Source organism: Macaca thibetana, chromosome 9 (assembly GCF_024542745.1).
Source record: "Macaca thibetana thibetana isolate TM-01 chromosome 9, ASM2454274v1, whole genome shotgun sequence".
Taxonomy (NCBI): domain Eukaryota; kingdom Metazoa; phylum Chordata; class Mammalia; order Primates; family Cercopithecidae; genus Macaca; species Macaca thibetana.
Window position 1 is genome coordinate 10,675,732 of NC_065586.1, and position 22,561 is coordinate 10,698,292.

The 22,561-nt window shown below is 41.5% G+C and overlaps 1 protein-coding gene and 1 pseudogene across 1 annotated transcript in view; one reads left to right on the top strand and one right to left on the bottom strand.

Annotated features, from left to right (window-relative positions):
- Window positions 1-22,561, top strand: part of CELF2 (CUGBP Elav-like family member 2) — an 866,203-nt gene that overhangs the window by 296,061 nt on the left and 547,581 nt on the right. The gene's annotated exons all lie outside the window — the stretch shown is intronic.
- LOC126962196 (ORM1-like protein 1) lies at window positions 6,932-7,380 on the bottom strand (annotated as a pseudogene).

Genomic DNA, 22,561 nt, shown 5'->3' on the forward strand with positions numbered 1-22,561 from the left:
TGTATGAATGTCTTCTTTTAAGAAGTGTCTGTTCATATCCTTTGCCCACTTTTTGATGGGGTTGTTTGTTTTTTTCTTGTAAATTTGACTGAGTTCTTTATAGGTTCTGAATATTAGCCCTTTGTCAGATGAGTAGATTGCAAAAATTTTCTCCCATTCTGTAGGTTGCCTGTTCACTCTGATGGTAGTTTCTTTTGCTGTGCAGAAGCTCTTTCATTAGATCCCATTTGTCAATTTTGGCTTTTGTTGCCATTGCTTTTGATGTTTTAGACATGAAGTCCTTGCCCATGCCTATGTCCTGAATGGTATTACCTAGGTTTTCTTCTAGGGTTTTTATGGTTTTAGGTCTAATATTTAAGGCGAGACTCCATCTCAATCAATCAATCAATCGAACAGCCAGCAAGCAGGAGGGGAGAAGGCCAACTGTAGGACTGACCTAGGCTGAGGTCTGCTGGGGTGGAGGCACTGGGAGAATAAGGTTGCAGGGTATTTGAAGCAGCTGGGGGAGAGGGTTCAGGCCAGCAGAAAATTAGAGCAAACTCAGGAATCATGAACTAGGAGTATGAGACTGAAGGGAAATTATTAAATAGGAAGGAGGAATCTGAGAGAGCCAGAATCATAGATTGTGGCCAGAAAGTAAAATATGAGGTTCAGATTATTCTTAACTGCACAGAGCCCTCATTGCAATGCCACCCCACCCCCTACTCCCTACCCTAGACCCCATTTAGTACCAGCCCCAATTCCTCTTTTCTTCCTCATCAAATTGTATTCATTCTATATCTCATAATTTTAAAATCCTGCTAAGTGAATTCAGCTAATCTGTTTAATTCACAAGATGTTGATGACTGATGAATGCTTGATATGTTATCCATCCCAGAAAATAGACTCCTAATGATAATTACTTAAAACAGTTTTCTTATCTAGGGATGTGTCAGAGTCACCTGTGGTGCTGTTTAAATACTAAGCCTCTCTGGGCTTCACCTTATGAAATCCTGATTCAGAGGCCCTGGAATGAGCACTGGGCATTCATATTTTTGCAGATTCTTCCGTTAAAGAGACAGCTCCATGGGAAAGAGATGAGGGAGTAGATGAGTGTTCTTCCAGTTGATCAAATCAATAACTTCCATATGTAATTGATGTTGGCAATTACTGCTTTTGCCTGTCCCTGAAGCTTTTCTATTCCCCATATTTTGATTTTGCATCCATCCCTGACCCAACTTGCAATATCCCTAGGCAGCTAAGGTGACCTTTCCCTCTGGACCCTGTGGGAGACATGACCTAAGCAGAGTCAACTGGAGACTTTCTCTGAGATTGAGAAATAGATTTGGAAGCCATAGTTTATGGTGATACTGCCAGTGTGATGTAAACCTCAGGTTAGTGGTGCCATTGTCCCAGATGCTGGTAGAAGCCTGTCTGCAGAACAAAGCCAAGCAGAGGTAAGCAAGCATGGCGTCAGTGCCTGGTTGAGTCCCTGTCTCTGATTCTGGTTTCTGAAGTTCTTCCTTCAATCCTGCTGATACAGTTTGGCTGTGTCCCCACCCAGATCTTGAATTGTGCTCCCATAATTCCTACGTATTGTGGGAGGGACCTGGTGAGAGATAACTGAATCATTGGGGCAGTTTCTCCCACACTGTTCTCGTGGTAGTGAATAAGTCTTACGAGATTTGAAGGTTTTATCAGGGGTTTCTGCTTTTGTGTCTTCCTCATTCTCTCTTTGCCTGCTGCCTTCCACATAAGAAGGGACTTGCTCCTCCTTGCCTTCCACCATGACTGTGAGGCTTCTCCAGCCACATGGAAACTATAAGTCCAATTAAACTCTTTCTTTTGTAAATTGCCAGGTCTTGGGTACATCTTTATCAGCAGTGTGAAAACGGACTAATACACCTGCACACTGTCCCAGTATCCTTTCCAGCGATCAGAGGCAACAACATAGATTTCAGTCACAACTGAAAAAGTTCTGATTAATATATAGACATCAGGCAAGTTTTTCCTGAGTACATCAACCTGCTATTCATTTCTCTAGGTTCATTCATCTGAATGTATATGAAAACCTTAGACAATTCCATGCCTTAGACTATAGTAGAATGGAGTAGAACTTCATTACCGTGCCTATTGTACAGAAAGACCAGTTTGATTTAGAGAAAAAATATAGATTGTAGAATGTACCTTACCAGAAGTATTATATTCAAGGAAAAAAAAACAAACTGGCTTAAGACTGTTCTGAGGACCTGTTTTTTTTGGTTTTCTTTTCTTTTCTTTTCTGTTTTTTTTGTTTTTGTTTTTTTTTTTTTTTTTTTTTTTTTTTTTTGATTCAGAGTCTCGCTCTCTCGCCCAGGCTGGAGTACAGTGGCACAATCTCAGTTCACTGCAAGCTCCACCTCCCAGGTTCACACCATTCTCCTGCCACAGTCTCCCGAGTAGCTGGGACTACAGGCGCCTGCCACCACGCCCAGCTAATTTTTTGTATTTTTAGTAGAGACAGGGTTTCACCATGTCTGCCAGGATGGTCTCGATCTCCTGACCTTGTGATCCACCCTCCTCGGCCTCCCAAAGGGCTGGGATTACAGGTGTGAGCCACCACGCCCGACCAAGGACCTGTTTTTACTAGAGTTCAGAAGTTAGAGTCACACGGGAGGGAATTTGGACTTGCAGTCTAATCGTGGTCTTGACACTGTTCAGCTATATGATCTTGAGGTGAATCTTTTGAGCTCTCTAAGCCTAGTTTCAACTGTAAAGTGTAGATTTTGTGACTCTAGATTTTTAAAAATCAACTTTCAATTGTTCAGCGTAAATGGATACTTTTTCAAATGTTTCAAGTTACATAAAGTTTGTTGGTTTCAATTTAAATGCTGTGTCTTCTACTTTTTCATAATTTTTAATTTGCTAAGCAAACCTTTTCGATAAACACTGCTGCCTAGTTGCAATGTGAATATTTGCAAATTAGGGTCTGAGTCATTGAGCTTGGGATGTGCCCAAGTGAACAGGTGGGCTTGGTGCTATCACAGAGGGAACGGTGAGAAAGCTCCATCAACAGCCAAAAGCTGTAGGTTCACCATTTCTTCTTATTCCTCCTTAAGGCAGAGCTATAGAGGAGAAACTCAAGATTTCCCTTTAAATTGTCCCCATGAGATAATTAAATACAGATTCTTTATTTCCTAGGAAGGCTCCCATATGGGTAAAAGATGTGAAAGATCAAGGCAACATATGTGAAAATGTGTCAAGTAAAAAGAAAACTCACTTATTTGAACATCTTTAAAAATCAAGATAAAAAAGAGAATACCATGGGAGTCATAAAATCTTAGCTCTAGGCCAGAGAAATGTTGCTTTTAATTTCTATACAGTAGAAGAAAATTTAGTGCATGAATAACATTTCATTTAAATGTATACCTTTAAAGATGTATATTGTCACATTTGAATTGGGGGGACAGCATAAGGTAATTTCAACTCCCTGACACGCTGATTTAGCCCTTATTCAGTAAACAGGATCTGCCACTTGGAGTAAAAATATATAGGACATCTCTTTAAACACAAATACGGTGTTGATTTCTAAGGAAGGGTATGAAACAGGGGAGGGAAAAATAACCCCTCACCTTTTATATTGACCCACCTTTTAAGATTTTTCAAGGGGATTATTGTGTTACATGTGCCCGAGCATGACTGTCTAAATAGCCCATCACTGTAGGCATTGATATAGATACAAACAAAAAGCTTTGAAAACGGAAAATGAGAAATTCTTCTGTAACTTTTCAAACCCAATCACGTCAGCTGAAATCCTTTTGCTTTGTGTTGTGGTTTAGGCTCCAACATTATTTCCAGTGGTTTGATTTAATTATAACATTCAAAATTCCTATAGGCATTTATACATATATTAGCACGGTCCTTTGATTTAAAGCTTAGCATGTTGTATGGGTAAAAATAAGCCACTGGAAAAAAATATAAGACTGACTATTTGACACACGTGCTGAGCTTTAACTGGGTATATCTGACTACATTTGTTCTTTGATTTGAGTGGTATTTCAACCCTGGCTGTATGTTAGAATTACCTGCGGGACTTTTCTAAAAATGCAAATCCTTTAGACCAGATAAACTGGAAACTCTGGGAGTATTTTTCAAAGCCCAGTCCTCCATGCTCCACAGTTCTGGGATTTTTTAATCTCTCAACCTTGACCTTTTCCCTGTCTCTGAAGGTTCTCTCTTCCCTTCCTTCTTCCCGTGGCCCAGACCCACTGCTCCTTCCTTTTAATTTGCTAAGCAAACCTTTGCGATAAACACTGCTGCCTAGTTGCAATGTGAATATTTGCAAGTTAGGGTCTGAGTCAATGAGTGAGGGGTTCGTCATTATCCTCCCATCATTATCTTCCCAATATTCACGGCAAAACAATTCCCCACCATTTCCATACTTGATATTTTCTACTGTCATGGAGAGAAAAGGCCAGGATTGCTGCTGCTGGAGACTCGTCCCAAATCTGAATCAGGCCCTTTATGCTGCCTGGTGACTTCCTTAAGAGATTTCTGTAAAGGATTTCTTTCCATCAGCAGAGAAATATGTATTGAGCATTCACTCATCAGTGTTCTAGGTACTGGAAATACAATTCTAAACACGAGAGATGGGGCCTCTGACTTCAAGGAGCCTTCATGGATAGAGGGAAGCACATGGCAAACAGAGACAAATCAGTGAATGTGCCCATGTAGGGGCAGCCGTGCACTATGAAGCAGCTAAAACAGGGTGGTATGGGGGATATGGTTTGGATTTGTGTGTCCACCCAAACTTCATGTTCAGTTGTAATCCCCAGTGTTGGAGGTGGGACATGGTGGGAGGTGAATGGATCATGGGGGTGGATCCTTCATGAATGGTTTAGCACCATCCCTTCGGTGCCATTCTCATGATAGAGTTCTCATGAGATCTGGTTGTTTAAAAGTATGTGGCACCTTCTTTCCTCCCTGCCCCGCTCGCTCCTGCCATGTGAGATGTGCTGGCTTCCCCTTGCCTTCCGCGATAACTGTAAGTTTCCCGTGGCCTCCCCAGAAGCCAAGCAGATGGCGCAGTGCTTCCTGCGCAGCCTGAGGAACCCTGAGCCAATTAAACTTCTTTTCTTTATAAATGGCGCAGCCTCAGGTATTTCTTTATGGCAGTGTGAGAATGAACTAATACAAATAGAATGGTGTGGTGAGAAGGGACCAGCAGGTTTAGGGCACTGGTGACATTTTCTCTAGAATGCCCAGGGAAGGCCTCTCAGAAGAGGTGATATTTATTTATTTATTTTATTAATTTTAATTTAATTTAATTTTTTTTTCTTTTTTTTTTTGAGTCAGAGTCTCACTCTGTTATCCAGGCTGGAGTGCAGTGGTGCCATCTTGGCTCACCACAACCTCCACCTACCAGGTTCAAGCAATTCTCCTGCCTCAGCCTTCCGAGTAGCTGGGATCACAGGTGTGCACCACCATGCCAGCTAATTTTTGTATTTTTAGTAGAGACAGGTTTAAACCATGTTGGCTAGGCTAGGCTGGTCTTGGTCTCCTGATCTCAGGTGACCCACCTGCCTCGGCCTCCCAAAGTACTGGGATTACAGGCGTGAGCCACTGTGCCCAGTGTGAGGTTTTTGTTTGTTTTTTTGTTTTTTGTTTTTTGAGACGGAGTCTCGCTCTGTCACCCAGGCTGGAGTGCAGTGCAGTGGCACAATCTCAGCTCACTGCAAGCTCCACCAGGTTCACGCCATTTTCCTGCCTCAGCCTCCCAAGTAGCTGGGACTACAGGCACTCACCACCACACCCGGCTATTTTTTGTATTTTTAGTAGAGACGGGGTTTCACCATGTTAGACAGGATGGTCTTGATCTCCGGACCTCATGATCCGCCTGCCTCGGCCTCCCAAAGGAGGTCATTTTTTAGTTAAGACCTGGAATATGAGGAGAGGGTCTTGGAAATATCTGGGGAAAGGAAGGACCACTGCAAAGTCCCTGACAGAGGAACAACCTTGGCCTGTCTGAGGCACAGCAAGAAGGCACTAGGGCTCTTGGATGGTACAGAGAGAAAGTAGGAGATGGAGGCCAGGTGCGGTGGCTCACACCTCTAATCCCAGCAGTTCAGGAGGCCAAGGCAGGTGATCACTGGAGATCAGGAATTTGCAACCAGGCTGGCCAAGATGGTAAAACCCAGTCTCTACTAAAAATAGAAAAATTAGCTGGGCATGTGCACACCTGTAATCCCAGCTACTTGGAAGGCTGAGACAGGAGAATCACTTGAACCCAGCAGGCAGAAGCTGCAGTGAGCTGAGATGGTGCCACTGCATGACAGGGAGAGACTGTGTCTCAAAAAAAAAAAAAAAGTAGGGGACAGAGACATAGAAACAGACCGGGGGCAGAGTATCGGGGGCCTCCTAGGGCAAGGTAAGAATTCCTAATTAGATTCTAAACATCAAATCGGAGATAGGAGACCAATGAGGAGTGTTTTTATGCTAACAAAAACAATCTTTAATAACCTTGTAAAGAGACCATTCTGGTTTCCATGTACGTCTGCTTTAACTGATGGTGACTGAAGGATGGAAATGTTCTTTTTCTAACATGATACCCATTCATTATAACTTAAACTAGTCCTAGTTTCTTACAAATCCCTTATTTCCTTGGATTTCTCCACTGTGCCCTCATTGTGTTTCCTTGTCACTTACAAGCTGGGCCTGCTCAATGTGTTTCCAAAGCGTCTCTTCCGAAATATACCAGATGTGCTCGACAGAGGCATCATTAATAGAAACCTGCACTTCAAAACATCATACGAATATTTTGAAGAAACATTCTTCATACGAAGAACCAGCAATCGTCCCTCCAATGTAAATACCTCCCATTTCACAGTATTACAGAAAGAGTGCAGTTTACTAACCATGACTTCCTTACAGGAAATTCAGTAGCTATAAAAATTTTTGTTCAGTGTCAAACATTTCACTGCTTATTAATTCCAAAGATCGGAGCACCGTGTCGTTGTGGCATTTGGGGAGTTTAGCGTACTCAGGAGAGAAGCTGTGCTTACAATGGAATGAGTTGGAGCATACTTCTATAGAAACTTGCTGGAAAATGCAGAATGATTGGAGAAATGGTGAAAAACTTCCGTGAAGATGTAAATGGTACTCCCTCACCCAGTTGTTCTCAGTGCGTTAGGAGCCTTGCTTTACCCTGGTCAGGGGTTTCCAAAGGCGTTCCTTTCAAGCATGGAAACATCCATTCATCCCCAGATTACGTATAATATTTGTTAAGGTCTAAGCAATGAGAACACAGAAGAAGGAATGCTGAGTAAGACAATAGGAGCCCAATGCATGTGTCAGTCACAGGTTCTGGCTGTCCACTACATGGGTGTTTGGATTCACTTCACTGCAGGCCACCCCAGCATTCATGTGTGCTCCATGTCCCCACTCCCAGCTGCATGCATAGAGCAAGACCACCCTGGCAGCAACAGCTCCCATCGCCTCATGCCCTTGGCCTTCTAGCCCTCAGCTTGTGGAAGCCCGGGGAGGAGTTTTAAGCAGGGACACTAAATGATCTGAAGGCAGCTTCTTCAGGTTATTTTCCTCCTTGGCCAGCAGCCACCTGGCTTCCTGCTGTCACTCTTGACCTACAAAGGTCAACACGTCCTCCAGGAGGCCACGCCCTCTGCATTATTGTCACACCTCATCTATGCCACACGTCCCAATCACTCACTCCCTTCTTTTAAAAATGTTCTCTTTCCTGGAGTTCCATGGTCTCCATCTCTCCAGGTTTTCATTCACATGCCCCACCCACTTCCCAATTGCAGCATCTCTTTTGTGGCCTTTCTTGTCCATGCACCCCCTGTGGTCAGTGTGTCTCTCAGCATTGTGTTCTTGGATCTAACTTCTCCTGACTTTACACTCTGACCACACCAGGGAAACCTCTTCCACTCCACTGGCTTTAGATACACTTCTGCCCGATTGATCCCCACATTGTCACCTCCATCCAGATCTCTGTCCCATGCTCCGGGCCTATGTATAACCTTGGCCCTGGTGCATCCTCACACGCATGTCCCAGGTGCTACAAATTCAACAAATACTTTCCAGACTGAACTCATAATCATCTTGTCAAAGCAGCTTCCCCTTATCTGCTTTCTGTTTTGAATGATGCAATCACGTTACAAGCTATCCAAGCTGAAATCCTAGCTAACATACCTCACCCATCTCTCTTCTTCATCCTCAACATCCCATCAGCCACTCAGTCCAGCCTTTGCGACATCTTTCTGTTCACTCTTCTCTCCTCTTCTCCTGCCCCTGCCTTGACTCAGATCTTTCTCCTCTGCTGCTGGGTCAAAGCCTTGGTCAACTTGTCTCCCCACCTCCAGTCTTTCTTCATTCTAGTCCATGTTTCCAGTGCAGCCAGGGTGATGTTTCTGTACTGCAAATGATTATTTGCCCCTCTGCTGAAATCCGTATGAGGTCCTCTATGCTAGCCCCCTTTGCTTTGAGGATGAACTGAAATCCCAAACCTGACTCCATACTCTTCATGATCTGGCCCTTATCTACCTCTCTCTCCAAATGGATTTCTTATCACTCCCTGGCCCTTACCCTAAACCCAACCCTAATAAACTCTCAGCAGCTTCTTACCCACCTTGCTCTCACTTCCTGCAGAGCTGTTCTCTCTGCCTCTATAGCAGTTCTTCAGATGCACCCCTTTTCTACTTGACAACTTCAGGTCTCATCCTAGAGTTACCTCCTGTAAGAATTCTTAAAAACAAACAAATCATGTCTCCTGTTAAGTACAGACACTGGCACAGTTAGGTTCAGAAGATGGGGGACCTGTACGCCATATTTTGGAAAGAATGCAGTGTCGTGACAACAAAACTGTAGTTGAATTTATAAGCCCAGAAACGGAACGAGGGATGTTGGAGGGCCCACTTTCTTGGGCGTAGTGAAGGTGGGGAAGATTTGACAGGATCTTAATACAGATCTGATGACCCAAGAGAGGGACCTTTATAACCTGGAGGGGCCAGATTAGCAAGGATATGAAGCATCTCAATGCCTTTCTGCATGGACGTCTAAGCAGATGCATGCATTGTGCAGAGGGCTCAAATATCCATTGACTCTCCTGCCTATAAAACCTTGGTAAATTGATATGTTCCCAGAACTTAGGCCAAGCCATGGAAAAGAGAGAAAAATGATGACTTAACTGAGAAATAACTGAGCTTTCCTGGTGACATGGGAGCTAAATAAAGTCAAATTGAAGAAAAATAGAGATGTATTACTTAGAGTTCAGAGTTGTGAACTGAGATTTATATTGCTCTGCTTATTACCCTGAAGAGTCATCACCTGTTTACCTGTTTGCCTCTAAGGAGACTCTCTAAGTGCCTCATGGTGGTATACCTTCTGCTGGCTAATAGCATTGATTCTCGTTAATAATGAATGATCGATAAATATATGTAAAAAATGGGCCGGGCGCGGTGGCTCAAGCCTGTAATCCCAGCACTTTGGGAGGCCGAGACGGGCGGATCACGAGGTCAGGAGATTAAGACCATCCTGGCTAAAACGGTGAAACCCCGTCTCTACTAAAAAATACAAAAAACTAGCCGGGCGAGGTGGCGGGCGCCTGTAGTCCCAGCTACTCGGGAGGCTGAGGCAGGAGAATGGCGTGAACCCGGGAGGCGGAGCTTGCAGTGAGCTGAGATCCAGCCACTGCACTCCAGCCCGGGCGACAGAGTGAGACTTCGTCTCAAAAAAAAAAAAAAAAAAAAAAAAAATATATATATATATATATATATATATATGTAAAAAATGAATAAATTTTTAAGACCAAAAATTTGCCATAATTAAGAACTCTGAGAATCTCAGTCTGCTGGGCACAGGTAACTAGGAAACAGTGGGTTGTAGTCCAGGTACATATATGGTGCAACAGGACTGCAGGAAGAAACAACTAAAACTTGTGGTGGGAGTCCAGGAAGGCATGGAGGATGTGACATTTGAGCTTAGATGTGGAGGTAGACAGCCGGTCTTGACACCCATTTGGATCCTGCAATCAGACCTAACTAATGAATTGATACACTATCTCCGCTGAAGGCCAACAGAAAAAGAACAAAGATGGGGGCCTTAGGAGAAGGTATTTACAAAGAACTTAACAGGTAGTGGGCATTTGACCAAGTGTGAGTTGGTCTTTTTCTATTCACCCTTTCCCGCCTCCTTATCATCTCTCCATGACTTACGTTTGCAGAATGGATTACAGCTCACACACTGTGTTCATTTGACCCTCTTATGTAACAGCATATCTCCAAGGTTTAAAGAATAGTTTCAAAACTCAGGAGCCAGAAATTTCAAGCTAGCTTTGCCCTACTTTCCCTAACACAGGCTTGTTGTGCACCGTCACTTAATGCAACATATGTTTGGTGTGGTGTAAGGACTAAATATGGGGACCCTGCACTTTGCACATGTAAAAACTTTACTCAAGTCAGGGCCCGATCAGAGGAGCAGCAAATGTCTTCTTTCTTGGGCCCCATTGATTGCACCTTGACAAACCTTCCTGATTCTCCACCCTTCGTTCTCCTTCCTCTTTATTTTTTCTTTTCCTTTTCTCCTTTCTCCTGGCTCCGTCTCCCTCACTCCCTGTGGCTGTGGAAAACTTTCTAGCTATGGAGCATTAGCTCTAGTTCTGATGACCATGAACATCCAGCGAAGGGTTTTTCTGCCTCGATCTGCACCATATTCATCTGAGGAGATATTTTTTAAAGGAGATGCTCATGGCCTCATCTCAAGAGATCTGAAATCAAATATTCTGGGATGCAGCCCAGGCACTGGTATTTTTAAAATGCTTCCCCAAGAAATTCTAAAGTGCAGTCAGTATTGAGAATCACAGATCTAAATTTTCCCTCCATATCTTAATTTCTTTTTCTATAAAATGAACTCATTGATCTGAAAGCTATTTAAAAAAAAAAAAAAAAAAAAACACTTTCTAGGTATGAAATAACTCCCAGAGACCTAAAGACGTATCAGATCAGTGGATGGATCACTGCAGAAAGTTTTGGGTGGGACTGGGAGTTCAGTGATGGGGGTTAGGGATGTATTGCAGGTAACATGGAAAGGGAGAGATAGACTAGTGGGTTCTAATAACTTTTCTGTTCACTTTAAGTTCTGATATTTCTGACAGTAGAGGGTTTTGTGTTGTGTATTATTGTGTTTTTCCTAACAGGAATAGCCCACACTTTCTTTGAAAAAAGTACATTTTCAATCATATACTTGGATATCTGATATGATTCGAATTCTCTGTTGTTTTGTATTGTTTTAATATGGAGTCAGAGCCAAATAACCATTTTATAGAGCTCACTAATCTCCCTCAATTCTGTGCATATGACTATTTGGCAAGAATAAGAATTAAGGATTCCTGGAGGCACTTACTCTAGGCATTTTAAAGAAGAAGATAGGTGCTCAGTGCTTCTTGGTGTTGCCAGATTAGCAGTACATCCTGGTAAATTCAAGAGACTTCTTTCCATCCTAATCTGTGACAGTGATAACAGAGGGAAACACTTCTTTGCTTGTTTGTTTGTTTGTTTTGAGACAGAGCCTCGCTCTGTCGTCGGGCTGGAGTGCAGTGGCACTATCTCAGCTCACTGCAACCTCCACCTCCTGGGTTGAAGCGATTCTCCTGCCTCAGCCTCCCGAGTAGCTGGGATTACAGGCACCTGCCACCACGGCCAGCTAATTTTTGTATTTTTAGTAGAGACAGGTTTTTACCACGTTGTCCAGGATGGTCTCAATTGCTTGACCTTGTGATTCACCTGCCTTGGCCTCCCAAAGTGCTGGGATTACAGGCATAAGCCACTGTGCCTGGCAAACAGAGGGAAACACTTCTAAAGCCAAGGGGCTTGTATAGTTACAGCCTCTGGTATTTGCAGGGGTTTGTATTTGACATCATTGTCTAGAATCCTACACATCAGCACAACTCTAATTAACATGCCAATGAGTATTAAGTTGGGTTTATTACAGACTGAGCAACTACTTTACTTGGGGCTCAGTGGGTTTCAAAAAGCAACATGCCTTGTTGATAAAACATTCTACTCTTTTTAAGTCATCACAGAAATGCTAAAAAAGCAAATAATTGCACAAAGAAAGCACATTGTAAAAATGAACCCACTTACCAACAAAGCAGTAGTCTTCAGCGTCTGTATTAATCAGTGATCTCCAGTGAAAGAGAAGCAATAGTACATACAGTCATGCACCACATAATAGCATTTTGGTCAACAACAGACCACATATATGAGTGACCCCATCAGATTATAATGCCATGTTTTTACCTTTTCTATGTTTAAATACATTTAGATACACAAATACTTAGCATTGTGTTACGATTGCCTATAGTATTTGGTACGGTAACATTTTATACAGGTTGTAGCTGTATTAGTCTGTTCTCATGCTGCAAATAAAGACATACCCAAGACTGGGTAATTTATAAAGGAAAGAATGTTTAATGGACTCACAGTTCCACATAGCTGGAAAGGCCTCACAATCATGGCAGAAGGTGAAGGAGGAGCAAAGGCACATCTTACATGGAGGCATGGAGGCTGGAGAGTGTGTGCAGGGGAACTGCCCTTTATAAAATCATCAGATCTCATGAGACTTACTCACTATCATGAGAACAGCACAAGAAAAACCTGCCTCCATGATTCAGTTACCTCCCACCAGGCCCCTCCCATGACACATGGGGATTATGGGAACTACAATTCAAGATGAGATTTGGGTGGGGACACAACCAAACCATATCAGTAGCCTAGGTGTGTATTAGGCTCTACCATCTAGGTTTGTGTAAGTATACTCTGTGCTGGTCCCACAATGATGAAATCATGTACAGACACACTTCTCAGAATGTATCCCCATCATTAAGTGACACATGCCTATATACAGTCACCTCTCTGTATCCATACTACAACTGTGGATTCAACCAACCATGAATCAAAAACATTCTAAAATGATTAAAATAAAAAGTAATAATACAGCAATAAAAATAATATACATTTTAAAAGCAATAGTTTAACAACTATTTACATAGCATTTACATTGTATTCGGTATTTTAAGTAATTGAGAGATGATTTAAAGTATAAGGGAGGATTACGTAACTTATATGAAAATATTATACCATTTTAAGGAAGGAATTTCAGCATCCTCCAGTTTTGGTATTCATGGGGGTCCTGGAACTAACCCCCTGTGGATCCCAAGGGACAACTATATATAGGAAGAGATTTACTATGAGAAATTGGTTCATGCAATTATAAAGACAGAAAAGTCCCAAGATCTGCCAGCAGTGAGCTGGCATCCCAGGAAAGCTGGTGGTTTTGAGGAAAGTTAAATTCAGTTCAAGGACAGAGAACCTGGGAGAGCTGTTGGTATAAATCCCAGTGTGTGGCAGAAGAGGAGACGAGATGTCCCAGCTCAATCAGGCAGAAAGAAAGGGGGCAAATTCCTCCTTCCTCTGCCTTTTTGTTCTAGTCGAGCCTTCAATGGACTGGATGATGACCATATACATTGGGAAGAGCCATCTGCTTTGAATCAAGTTCACTCATTCAAATGCTAAGCTCATCTGGAAACACCTTCACAAATGTACCCAAAACAATGTTTAATCTGGGCACCCCATAGCCCAGTGTAGTTAACACAAAATTAACCATCACAGTGTCCTTCCCCCACTGCCAATAAACAATCTTTATGGAAAGCCCACCAAGTGGTAGCATTGCGTTTTCCTTTCTTCCTCAGCATCTCATCCTGAATGCGCCACTTTCTGAAGGAGGATTTATTCACCTTCTTTTGCTTTCTTGTGAGCAGACCTTTCAGGTTCTTTGTGATGTCAGCTAGGTTAGTCTGAGGTTTCTCAGCCATCATGCCCCCTGGTCTGTGATGAGTCAGACTGGACTGCTCATTTATTTGGGGACAGCAGTAAACATGAATGGGATTGTATGACTAAAGTTCAGCCATGGACCCTCCCTTATGAATGTGACCTCAAAGTGTTCAATTAAACGTTCTGAATATAAATGTATTTAGTAGATTTGAAAGGCTACTATGAGGATCATGAATGTGTTTTATAGTCTGTAAAATCCTATATAGGTTTAAGGTAGGATGTATCTCTTTTATCAGAAACCTTAAGAAATTTCCTCTCATGAAGGGTTTTCACTCTTCCTGGTTAGTCCTGAATTCTTTCGAGTGGCAGAAAAGAGTTGTTATGGGCTGAAATGAGTACCCCAGGATGCTACTGAAGTCCTGACTCAAGGTATCTGTGAATGTGATCTTATTTGAAGTAGAGTCTTTGCAGATGCAGGAGTTGAGGTTATTAGGATGAGCCCTAATCCAATATGACTGTGTCCTTAGCAAAAGGGAGAATTTGAACACAGAGGCAGGTACAGGCACAGGAGGATACAAAGGGAAAGTGCAGAGGGAGAACCCACAAAGGAGATGACCATCTACAAACCAAGGGATGCCTGAGGCTACCAGAAGCTCAGAGAATGGCAGAACAGATTCTCCCTCACAGCCTCAGAAGGAACCAATCCTGCCAATACCGACACCTTGATCTTAGACTTCCAGCCTCCAGAACTATGAGACAGTAAAATTCTGTTTTCAAGGCAATCAGTTTGTGGGACTTTGTAACATTGGCCCCAGAAAATGAATGCAATATTATTTCCAGAAGTCCTGAATGCTCTGCAGTTGAAGTTCTAAAGCAACAATCTTCAGGCTCCAAGCAGGGGTGCTCTCAAACAAAATACGAACTGCAGGTCATGGGGCTGGGCGCAGTGGCTCATACCTGTCATCCCAGCACTTTGGGAGGCCGAGGTGGGCAGATCACGGCGTCAAGAGATTGAGACCATCCTGGCGACATGGTGAAACCCTGTCTCTATTAAAAATACGAAAAAAAGTGGCTGGGCGTGGCGGCACACACCTCTAGTCCCAGCTACTCAGGAGGCTGAGGCAGGAGAATCGCTTAAACCCAGGAGGCAGAGCTTGCAGTATGCCGAGATCGTGCCACTGCACTCCAGCCCGGCAATAGAGCAAGACTCCATCTCAAAAAAAAAAAAGAACTGGAGGTCATGACCTCTAACTCGCTGACTTTGAGTCAATTGGGGTTTTATTTCTGAAGTTTAGATGGCTCCAGATAGATTCAACTAAACACATTTCAACCCATCTCACTGAAATGGGAGAGTTCCCTGAACCCTCTTGCAGGATGAGCAATGGATGTGGCTCATTTGTTCTGGCGCTGTGTGTGCTTAAACTCCTTACAGATTGGGGAGCACACAGATGGGCAGGTGTAAGAGCCGGGATGAGCACCCCTGGTTCCAGCCCCATGGCAGCATCTAGGGGTGGGTGTCTATGACTCCCGAAGCCCCAGTGGGTGTGTTACAGTGCTAGCCTTGTTGTCCATGAACAGCTTAAGTGTTAACCAGCTCAGTGCCCTCCTGATACGCAAGTCCTTGTCCAGCATCCAGGAAGAATCAGGTCACACACAGACTTGATGAAAAATGAATGTAAGGTTTTATTGAGTGGTGTAGTTGGCTCTTGGTGAGATGGATGGGGAGCTGGAAGGGGGATGGAGTGGGAAAACCATCTTCCACTACAGTGTGACCATCTAGCAGCTAATCTCCTCTCTGCCCATCCGCAGCCAAACTCTTGTCAACATTCAGACACTCTTCTCTTCTCTCTGCCACACCATTGTGCTGTTATTCTGCTCTTCTGTTGGTGTCTCCTTGTGGAACCAGCAATTTGGGGTTTATATGAATACAGGATAGGGAGGTGTGGTGGGTCAAAAGGCAACTTTTGGGCACAAAAACAGGAATGCCTGTTCCCATTGAGGGCCAGAGGATTCCTGTTTTGAGGGTGGGGCCTTTGCTGGGTAACTGCCCTCTTCTACCTGGTATTTCCCTATCTCCTGTCCATATCATCACCTGTACAGGAGGCTGACAGGGTTTGCAACCTACCTTCCACATGGCCTCACCTCTACTGCCAGACCTCACATAGGTAGGCTTGGATCCATGAATATCTGCAACCAAAGTGCTCAGTTACAATAGAAAATGCTACAGTTGAAAGTGCCTAATTATATAGTTTTACCTTTTACAAGTCAAATTCCACTACATTTGCATTATGAAAGATTACTGTCAAATGTAAGATGAATATGCATAAAATTCCATCCATATGCATTTCACCCAAGTTTGAGTTACAGCCAATCCTCATCTTGATTCTTCATGGTGATCAATAAGAAATAAGGAATCCAGGCCGGGCGCGGTGGCTCAAGCCTGTAATCCCAGCACTTTGGGAGGCCGAGATGGGCGGATCACGAGGTCAGGAGATCGAGACCATCCTGGCTAACACGGTGAAAGCCCGTCTCTACTAAGAAATACAAAAAATAGCCGGGCGAGGTGGCAGCGCCTGTAGTCCCAGCTACTCGGGAGGCTGAGGCCGGAGAATGGCGTGAACCCGGGAGGCGGAGCTTGCAGTGAGCTGAGATCCGGCCACTGCACTCCAGCCTGGGCTACAGAGCGAGACTCCGTTTCAAAAAAAAAAAAAAAAAAAAAAAAAAGAAATAAGGAATCCATGTAATGCGGTGGCACTCAACCCACCCTTTACATCAGCATCACCTGGAAGTTTTAAATAATACTGATGCCTGGGTGCCAGCCTCTGAGATTCCCAATATTGTCTGGAGTGTGCCATGGACATTGGAATTTTAAAAGCTCCCAGCCCAGACAGAATTATGATATGATCCAGCAATCCCACTACTGGGTATATATCCAAAGGAAATAAAATCAATATGTTGAAGAGAGATCTGCTCTCCCATGTTCATTTCAGCCCAATTCACAATAACCAAGATACGGAGTCCACCTCAGTGTCAAACAACAGATAAATGGATTTTTAAAATGTGGCATACATGCACACACACACACACACACACACACACACACACACACACGGGAATACTATTTAACCTTAAAAAAAGAAGGAGATCCTGTCCTTTGTGACAACATAGATGAACCTGGAGGACATTATGTTAAGTGAAGTAAGCCAGGCACAGAAAGACACTGCATGGTCTCCCTTATATGTGGAATCCACAGAAAACCATCTCATAGAAGCAGAGAGTAGAAGGATGGTTACTAGAGAATGGGAGGGATGGGGGAAGAAATTGGAGAGAAGTTCGTCAAAGGACACAAAACTTCAGTTAGGAGAAAGAAGTTCAAGAGGTTCATTGCACAACGTGGTGACTATAGTAAATGTATTCAATGTCTCTTACACTTGAAAATTGCTGAGAGTGTAGGATTTAAGTGTTCTCACCACAAAAGAATGCAAAGCATGTGAGGCAATAGATATGTTAATGGGCTTGATTTAGCCATTCCACAATGCATACGTATATCAAAACATCAGGATGTACGTCATAAATATATATCATGTTTATTTGTCCATTAGAAAAAAAAAAAAAAACTAATGTAAAAAGAAACGTTTTCTGCAAGTGGAACCTCCAAAACTGGAAAAATAAATAAATAAAACAAAAGCTCTAGACCAAGATTGAAAACCTCTGGTAAAGCACTGGCTCTGGAGTGAGCCACACAGGAGCTGGAATTGCTCACAATTGTGCCACCGCCTACCGGGCAGGGCTGCTTTAGCTATGTGTTCATTTCCTCAGTGACACAGAAACAATACATGCCTCATCGTGCTTCTGTGAGCGTTACATGAGATAATGCCCACATTAAGGGTTATCATGAAGAGAAATCTCCTTTGGACTCTCTATACCTATCGATTTCTGGTCTTGGGTATCTACAGGAGGCAATAAAAATTGACCCTGGGCTACCATATCAGGAAGGCACCCAATAGGCCAATACAGATCAGGATCACCTTGTGATCCATTTGAAAAAAAAAAAGAATTCCTAGAAAGGGTTAATTCTTTTAAAAGGAAGTTATAAACCAGAAACCCTTGAAATAGTTCTATATTTCTCAATCTGCTATTACAAGTTTGCTACATTCTGTGATTCAACTCAAAGAAGGGAAATCAAGTGAGAAAATAAACAGCCTCACCTTATTTGCAGGAGGTCACAGGGAAGTAGAGAAAGGGGTGAAGAAATACATTTCCATCCTGAGGTGGTCTACCATCTCACTGGAAGAGCTGCCACAGGAATCAGAAGTGTTCTAGAATTAAACAAAGTGAAAATTTGAAAGACAGTGAATTTAACCATTCTCTACCTCCTGCCTCTACAGGAAATATTTACCGTCTACTCCTTTTAATCTTTATTTGCCTATAAGGATTATGTTATGAAAACACACACGTAGACACACACACACACACACACACACACACAGGAGTGCAGGGAAGGAAAAGCTACAGGGCAGCGGGTCATATCCCTGTTTTCATAGTGAACTCATCTCAGAAAATTATTTTGAGTTTTCACATGAATGATTTGAGATACCCACTTCAGAGACAATCTCAGACAAAAATTATGTGGTGTGCGTTAGAACTTTAATATGTGTTAAATATTCAGTTACAAAAAGTTCCTCCCTTGCATTTGTAATTATAAAGTGACATATTCATTGAAACATTGTCAACTAGAAATCAGAATTCTCACTTTTTAATGCTTCAGTGGGAAGAAAGCCCTTAAGGTTTGATATCACACACACACACACACACACACACACACACAAACTCTTATTTTAAAGGTTATATCAAGCCTTTTTTGAAACTGAATTATAATGTTTTCTGGTCCAGTAATGCTGGCCTAATAGCTAGGATATAGTTGTTTTTATGCTATCATCAATTTTCATTTTTCATTTAATACTTTTAAAAACAGAACATGCTTAGAGTAAAACAGAGAAATTAGAAAAAAACAACGGCTGGTTAAAAGTGAACTAAAGCTTTTTCTCTCTGGTTTCCCAATTTTCATAAAACGCAAGCTTTATAAACAGGAGAGAAATGGTCAGAACAAGCTTGTTTTTCAGGAAACCTTAGCCTTTAAACAGCAGATACCCGGAGGCGGAGGTATATAAAGATTATTGTCCGTGTACAGCAGTGCTTCTGTAATTAATTCATTTTGAGCTTTGTGAAAAGCATTCTTTGTCCCTACATAAAGACAGGGCTCTGTAGTTTTTCCCAGTTATTTTATCATTACCCTCAATCAGCTGAGCTTGTTACATTCTTTTTTCCTAGATCGAGTGCTGCACTGCTTGGCTACATTCTATATTCCCCTTTCTTTTTTTAATCCCCATTTGTAAGGTGACTATCCAGAGGAGCATGTGTCCCAGAGATGGCATGGCAGTGCTAGCGTAAACCTTAAAGCCTTCTTTTCTGCTTCCAAAGCCATGCTGATTCAAATCATTATGGAATGTCCTAATATTTTATATAATAAAAGACACTTTGGCCAGTGAACTGTCAAAATCGTATCATCAATAAACTCTACCACTAGATTAGAAAATTGCTTAACATCACCTAGAAATACTTGAAGACAGTAGATATGATTTGCTGAAAACGAGGCCAAAAATGATTAGTGCAAGCCATAAGGGAGAAAAATTAGACACATTTTTGAAGCCCTGCTTTTCAAAGAAGCTTCAGATGAGTAAGAAATGTTTGTACAAATAACAACAGTCTATAAGAATGTAGCTGTGTGGATATATTTCAAAATAGAAGGTCAGAGGCAAACTTCAAAATAGGACCTTTTTTTTTTTTCTAAAACTACTTTGTACCTCCTAAAAGGATGACTAAATAGAATATGAGAATAGTCCTGGTTTTCTGATTATAGAAAGAAATATATGGAAAGAACATAGTAAATAAGGAAAGGTATAAAGAAAATAAAATTCAATGATTGACATTGTACCAATAATTGTATCACTTTTGTATATTTCTTTCCATCTTTTTTTTTTTTTTTTTAAGACAGATTCTCGCTTTGTCACCCAGGCTGGAGTGCAATGCTGCAGTCTTGGCTCACTGCAACCTCTGCCTCTCAGATTTAAGCGATTCTCGTGCCTCACCTTCCCGAGTAGCTGGGATCACAGGCACGCGCCACCACGCCCGGCTAATTTTTGTATTTTTAGTACAGATGGGGTTTCACCACGTTGGCCAGGCTGATCTCGAACTCCTGACCTCAGGCGATCTGCTGCCCGCCTTAGCCTCCCAAGTGCTAGGATTACAGGCATGAGCCATGCCGCCCAGCCTCTTTCCAGTATTTTTTTCCATTTGCACATATAAGTATGAATGTTGGAAGTCAAAAACTGGAAGCACCTCAGTGCATTTTGTCTGGGCTCCGGTCTGCGGTGGCATGGGAAAATTGGAGCTGGGTTAGGGCCCCTGTCTTCGGAGAGCTCCTCTCTCCTCTTGCCACACCCGCACCTACTTGCCCTTTGTTGGTACTGAGTTGTCTTGCCAGTTATTATGCTGTCTTACCCTAGAGATTTTCCTGTGGCTGGTCTTCAATTAGAGTGAGAGGAAAGAAATATGGGTGTGGGGAGGAAAGATCATTGCAAAAGAGAAAGCTAGACCAAGACGGCTGAATGTTTCTAGAAAAGCAAGAGAGAAAAATACTGTTGCATTTTAATAGACAACTTCCCTGTCCACAGTACCTCTACGGTTCCTCTCTGGGGACTATGGGCAGTTGAGTTTACAGTCCTGGTAGCAATACAAAATATTGATATCATATTCTGTGTACCGTTTTGTGCCCTTTGATCAGTTATTTCATTTCAAAAGTCTTTTAAAGTCATTCCACCAAAACATGTTTTTGATTGTTCCATAGTATCCAGTTTTATAGATATGTCATATGCATATATATTTAACCCACATTAAATTATGAGACATTAAGTTGCTTCTGATAGCTTATTAATATAATTAATACTACTATGAATATCCTGCACATAAACCTTTAAGAAGAAAACTTTTAGAAATAAAAATCCTGTGTCAAATATAACGTTGCCTTTAATTTTTGATACATGCTACCAAATTGCTTTCTGGACAGCAATTGAAACACACACCAGCCACATATGAGTGGGCCTATTTCATTGTACCTCATTGTGTCATTACATATAATCAATTAAAGGCATTTACCAGTTTGATGGGTAAAACGCTATATCACATTTTGTTTTAACTTATATTTCTTGATTCTTACAGAGATAGTTTTTATATGCATTGTTTCATTTGAATTTCTTCCTCCATACATTTTCTGATTTGGGCTTTTGCATACGTATTATCTATTATTGTATCCACAGGGTTTTGCTCGTTAACAGATCCATATATATTTCTTAATTTGTCTTTCATTTTTACTGTTATATATGATGTTTTTGATAAACGGATTTTTATGAACTCAAACGTGAACTTTTCTTTATATTTTTAATAATTGTATTTTATTTAAAATTGTAATTTATAAATGCTTTCACATAAAAGCAAGAAAAGAAATTATCAAGAGAAAAATTTGCCTTCCTTATGTTTTTCTCTAATTTTCTATGGCTTCACTTTGTATATTTAACTCTTCTGTCTGTTATTTATTTTGGTTTTGAATATGAATTGAAGATCTAATCGTTTTACCTCCACAGCATTCTCATAATATTTCATATGACATTAGTTGACTAATTATTCCAGTTTCTCTGAGTTTTTTAAAATTATCTATTAGATTTTATATTCAAGAATATATTTTATATTCAAGTTTTTATATTCCCGTTATGTATTTGTTAAAGTTTATGCTAACAGAACCCTACTACAATTATTGTTGTCTAGCTCTGTCCTTTACCCCTTGGGAATGTCTCCCTCATAATAGTACTTATATGTATGTAGGCTTTGATTTATATATGACAATACTAATCCTTCTCTGGATTCTGGAAATGCTTGCATAGTTTCTGTTGCCTACACCTGAAAAACCATTGATCCTTTTATAAATTCTGGTAGAGTATATTACATGATACATATATGAGAGCTAAAGTGGGAATTATTTTCCTTTATAAAGGACAAATTAGGGATGGATGTTTACAAAGCAAAGTATGACGGCAAGCAAGTGGTCATGATATTACTATAGCTCTCTTGCTCAAAGGACAGAGATTTGGTTTTTAAAAGGAGGGGTGAATGGTGAAAGGATTACCAATGAATCTTCAGTGATCTAAGGTTAAACCTATAGTTTCTGCCGTCTACTATGTTCTATGAATTAAATATGTTCATGGAAAGTATTTATTTAAATCACAGTGTTCATTCAATTGTCCAACTGAATGATCCGTATGATTCTAAAGATGTTTTATTTATCCTTCTTTCTGATGTCAGTTAGAAGATGCCCTTTCTGTAAGGAATTAAGTAGGACTCTCAAGCTAGATCTCCTGCCTTCAAATTTGGCCTCTGACACCCACAAACTATAATCATCCTTTACCCTCTCTGTGCTTAGTTTCCTCACCTATAAAATGAAGATTAAAATAGACCATACCTCAGAGATTGTTATGAGTATTTAGTGGGCTAGTTTTTGTAAAGCCTTTAGAACACTCCCTGATACATACTAAATTTTATGTGTTCATTTAATATAATTCTCTATTTTCATTTTAGATCCTTAGACTTACAACTCCATCTCAATTGTTTAGTGATCTAAAAAAATGTTGAAGTACAATAGCAGAAAT